The following is a 5895-nucleotide window of genomic DNA, read 5'->3' as shown; positions in this document are numbered from 1 at the left end:
GCGCAGAAATTAGTGCAAGAAAGGAAAAAACTTACCAAAAAATCCAAACTTCTCACGTGCCGCAACATTAGACAATCGTCGCAGAGTTCACATGTCATATCATACACTCCTAGTTAAAGAATAGGATTTATTTTCATGTACAACAGATGACGGCGCAGAACACACAAAATGTAGAGACAAAGAGCAATATAATGTTAGAGACTTAATCTGAAATGTCAAAATCACCCAAACAGACATCCATTAACGTTACAAGGAGGATTAGCGATTTTACTGCATTTGAAGAAGATGGCCATACTATTAAAGACCAAAACCTTGAAATTTTCTAGAAAATTTTAAAAAGAAAGAAAATCAATTACCTCCAAACTCATGCATCAAAATCTTAGAAGTTGTTGCCAAAAAAGATAACTAAACTGATTGTGACTGCTTGTAGAACTTTCTTTTGGACTGGGAGTAATGAACCTTCGAGGAGAGCACTGATTGCTTGGGACAAGATCTGTATGCCACTCTCAGCTGGAGGTTTAAATGTACTCGATGTGTCTAACCGGAACAAAGCTGCTTTATATAAGCTTCTATGGGCAATCAATAAAAAAAAAAAAAGGACACCCCGTGGTTCCAATGGGTACACAACTTCTACATCAAAGGGAAGGACATAATGACTATGCACACTCCTATGCAGGCATGCCGGCTAGTTGGGAAAATCTTTGACACTAGGGATTGGCTAATTCAAATGGACCCATCTGCTGATTTGAATAAATACTATAGAAAAGGGAAGTTCAGCATTAAAAAGTTGTATGTTGCAACAATGCCCCGGTACCCTAAGTGTCATTGGAAAAGGATTACAATTGATTCAAAATCATTACCAAGGCATCAATTCATTTTGTGGCTGGCTATGCATATGAAGCTACATACAATGGATCGGCTAAGGGAGTGGGGACTATCAATAGCAAGTGATTGTATGCTCTGTGGGAAGGACATTGAGGAGACAATGGAGCACCTCTTTTTTTTAATGTGACTACTCTAGAATATGTGGACATCATTGTTAAAATGGCGGGGAGAAAGACATCAAATTGGTAGCTGGAATGCTGAGGCTTGTCTACAAATTGTCTACAAATTCTGAAACGCCCAGTAGGACAATGTCTACCTCTCATCTCAAATTTTCAATCACAAAAGTTCAAGAACATTGAAATGGCTTCAAAGAAAATCAACTCCAGTTCAGCTTCCACCAAGGCCGCTAATTTCAGGTTTTATGCTGATGTAGAAAGCATTCTCGATGTTACCTTTGGAAGCTTTGGACCAGTTACGAGGAGAAAATAAAGCTCGTTAGGATAAGTACCCCAAGTGTCATCCGCATCAACCCCTATTTTTGGATCTTCATCCTGAAAAGGAGCAAGATCTTCCACAAATGCACCCGAAGAAGGAAGCAATGTTGCTGAAAAGATCAAGAAAACTCTTGCTCTGCGTGACCTCTTCGAATCCAAGGACTATGTTGTGAAGGAAAGTGATGATGCTTCAAGTGATGGATCCTCCCCACTTACACCACATAGCGTGAGCCAATCGAGGATCAATATGTGTGACAATCCATGCTACTCTTCATCGTCCATGACAATCATGCAAGCCATGGTGACAAACACTTCATCTGTAGAGGAGAAATTGGCAAACTTGACGGAAGCAATCACTGGCTTGACCAAGTGCGTGCAAAATCAAGATGCCAGAATCGACAAGCTAACAGATAGGGTAGGAATCTTGATGGAAGAAGAATCCACCCACCCAGAAGTTTCAGAGAGTGATTCTCCCCCAAGACAAATAGCATCCGCTAAGGCTATCCCTGTCTCATCTGAATGGATGATTCCATTCGATCAACTGAAGGAGTTCATTGAAGGAACCATTAAGAACGAGTATGAAGTTGCTTCCAAGTCCTCCCTTACATACGCAAAAGCCATACACTGCAAGGATCGATATGTTGAAGATGCCTGCTGGCTATCAACCTCCAAAGTTTCAACAGTTTGATGGAAAAGGCAATCCAAAGCAACATGTGGCGCACTTCGTTGAGATATGCAACAATCCTGGGACTTATGGAGATTACCTCGTCAAACCGTTTATCTGCTCGCTAAAAGAAAATACTTTTGATTGGTATACAAACCTCGAGGCAAGATTTATTGATAGCTGGGATCAACTAGAGAAAAAGTTCCTCAATCGCTTTTATAGCACAAGGCGCATTGTGAGCATGGTGGAACTCATAAATACTCATCAACGGAAGGGTGAACCAGTTATCGACTTTATCAACCGTTGGAGGAATGCAAGCCTCAACTATAAAGGCAGGCTTAGTGAAGCCTCTAGTATAAAGATGTGTATCCAAGGCATGCATTGGGGATTGCATTACATCTTGCAAGGTATCAAGCCTAGCACATTTGAAGAACTTGCAACTCGTGCCCATGACATGGAATTGAGCATGGCCTCCACTGGAAATAAAAGGCTACCCATATATGAACCTCGCAAAGGGAACGACAAGCAAGAAGTCAAGAAGTGGGGAAAGTTTGTACCCAAGTCTGAAAGCAAAGAAGTTATAACTGTCAACACATCACCTATGAAGTTCACACCGAAGGTGAGCAAGAAGCAGAGTATGAAATCCACTTCTTTTCAAGATAAGCCAAGTGGAAAGTTGACTCTAAAAGAAATACAAGAGAAAGAGTACCCATTTCTGGATTCTGATGTGCGAGCCATTTTCGAAGAACTCCTCGAGTTAAATATCATTGAGCTTCCGGAGATGAAGCGGCCAAATAAAGCTGGAAAAACTGATGACCCAAATTACTGCAAATATCATCGACTTGTGAGCCACCCTTTGGAGAGGTGTTTTGTCTTCAAGGATAAAGTTATGGACTTGGCTCGTGCAAAGAAGATCGTGCTTGAATATGAGAAAGCGAGCGCAAACCAAGTCTCTATCACATTTGGCTCATTCAGTCCAGATGAATTATGTAGTTATAAAGAAAGTAAAGATGAAGAATTACTGGAGAATAATAAAGTTGAAGTCGATCAACCTGATGATGATGAAGGTTGGACGTTGGTAACTCGTCGTAGGCGCCGCAGAAGGAGCCTACAAAAAGAATCAATAGAACAACCAACAAGAAAAATGATGATAGAAAGACCAAGAAAACAGAATCCAGTTAGGCGTTTGAGGAAAGAAATGTGTACCACCCTCAAAAGCCACGACATCCAGTGACCTTGGAGGATTATTTGCCACGTTGGTTCCACATGAAGATTTCCCGTGAGGGTATTAAGGCCTCTTGTTGCAATGCTGATAAAGGGGAAGGAAAGGGTGATGACCTACCGTTGGCACAATCTCCAGAAAAACTCATCGGATCTATCCCTCAAGAAGTTAACGCGTGCATCGAGCCCTTCCTATGTTCGATCGAGTTCGAGTGTTAAAGAATCGGAATGAGATTTTGGGAATGAGCTCCGAAGTGGGTATTAACGAGCCTCGAGCCCGAAGGTCGCTCGAGAAGTTGGCTCGATAGCTCTATCGAGCCCGTGACCGAATCGATCCGCAAGGCACTGCTTCGAGGTCGGAAATGCGCGATGCCCATCAAGAAGGTTGAACTCAAGCCAAGACCGAAGGGTCCGACCCAGTAATGAGTTCGAGCCAGTATCGAGCCCACAGACAAGAGTCGTTGCGACCGCACCAAGAGAGAGAATCTTGGCAGGAATCAAGGAAGAGACAAGTCATCATGGGCCTTCCACTATATGCTTTATTTTATTGTTTTTTGTAATGACCCTCTTCTATAAAATGGGGAATCCTTGTAAGCTAAAGGGCAGAGACAAAAACTCACTTCTCAGATTGAAAGATATCCCTTTTTGTGTTTGCTTTGCTTTATCTCATTCGTTCTTATTACCCACTATTTGCATTCTCATAAGCTAAGACTTTACGTATCTCTATTTCTCTACACGATTTATATCAAATTGTATCGCATATCCTTAGAACCATACACAAAATCTAACGTTATCCGATTTTTCCGGTAAACAGTTTGGCGCCCACCGTGGGGCTAAGGGTAACAGTGATCGTTTGATATAAATCTAAAGTACACGCCAGTTTGCAACTTCAAATCAGCAATGGCTTCACCTATCGACCACGAACCCGGCCTTCAAGGTGAAACCAACAACTTGGCACCCGGAGCCGGAAGGCCAATTAACGATGGCACCGAGGCTCGAATCGAAGTACCCGAAACGTGAGCTGAAATACCATTGGATGTCAATTCATAAATAGCTTTGGAGGCAAATCAGCGTTCCGAACTGGAAAGAAGCATTAAGGGCGGTACTCGATCCATAGCCCGAGACACCCAAAATGCGGGGGAAATCGGGGCCAGCCTACGCATGATCTTCGAGATGCTACAAGCCCAACAAGTAGCGATAGCTCAGTTACAGAGCCAAACTCGTGCACAAAGCAGGCCGAATTCCAATCCACTTCGAGAAATCACCCCCAGAACAGAGCCTGCCATAGTAAAATCAAACGAGCAAGAATCGAGGACTACTCCCGGAATTACTAAATTGCTCGAGAAACTCACAAAATGAATCGAAGCCAACGACAACGGGGAATAGAGATTAACCCCGATAAAATCAAGGCCATCGAAGACATCGTCGTTGTGGACAGCGTGAAAGTCGTACAAAGGATAACAAGTCGAATTGCAGCCTTAGGCCGGTTCATTTCAAGATCATCTTATCGAAGTCACAAATTTTTCTCTCTACTCAAAAAGAAGAATGATTTTGCTTGGACCCCGTAGTTCCAACAAGCATTAGAGGAGCTAAAACGATATTTGTCAAGCCCACCACTACTTCACACTCCAAAAATAGACGAAAAACTTTGTTTGTACTTGGCAGTATCGAAAATTGCCGTAAGCGGTGTCCCAGTTCGAGAAGAGCAAGGTACGCAATTCCCCATTTATTATATGAGTCAAACCTTAGGAGAAGCGAAAACTAGGTATCCACTCCTAGAAAAATTGGCACTTGCACTGATAAGCGCCTCTAGAAAGTTAAGGTCATACTTTCAATGCCATCCCATATGCGTATTGACCACTTACCCGCTTTGTAATATTTTGCACAAACCTGAGTTATCAAGCCGACTGGGCAAATGGGCCATCGAACTCAGTGGGTACGATATCGAATATCCACCCCGTACGGCCATCAAGTCTCAAATTTTAGCAGACTTCGTGGCTAATTTCACGCCAACCCTCATACCCGAAGTCGAAAAAGAACTCATGTTGAAATCAGGTACATCATCGGGGGTATGGATCCTTTTTACGGATGGGGATTCTAACGTGAAACGGTCCGAGCTGGGCATAGTTTTGAAACCACCAATGGGTAACACTATTAGGCAATCTATTAAAACTATCAGGTTGACTAACAACGAGGCCGAGTATGAAGCCATGATTACAGGTCTCGAGCTAGCTAGAAACTTGGGAGCAGAAGTCATTGAAGCCAATTGTGACTCTTTGCTGGTGGTGAGTCATGTAAACAAAACCTTCGAAGTTCGAGAAGGTAGAATGTAAAGGTATTTAGACAAACTGCTTGTCACTTTGCACCATTTCAAACAATGGACTTTACAGTATATTCCACGAGAATAGAATAATGAGGCTGATGCGCTTGCGAATTTGGGATCGTCGGTCGAGGTAGATGACTTGGGCTCGGGGAATGTTGTTCAACTTTCGAGATTGGTAATAGAAGAGGGTCACGTCGAGATAAATTCTACAAGCTTAACCTAGATTAGAGAAACAAGTATATTGAATACATAAATAGCGGAAAGCTCCCATCGGACCCTAAAGATTCTAGAACCCTACGGACTAAAGTTGCTCGATTCACGTTGGCTTCGGACGGAACGTTGTACCGAAGAACATTCGATGGGTCGTT

The sequence above is a fragment of the Nicotiana tabacum genome, chromosome 15 (assembly GCF_000715075.1).
Source record: "Nicotiana tabacum cultivar K326 chromosome 15, ASM71507v2, whole genome shotgun sequence".
NCBI lineage: Eukaryota > Viridiplantae > Streptophyta > Magnoliopsida > Solanales > Solanaceae > Nicotiana > Nicotiana tabacum.
This window is presented reverse-complemented; position numbering follows the sequence as displayed.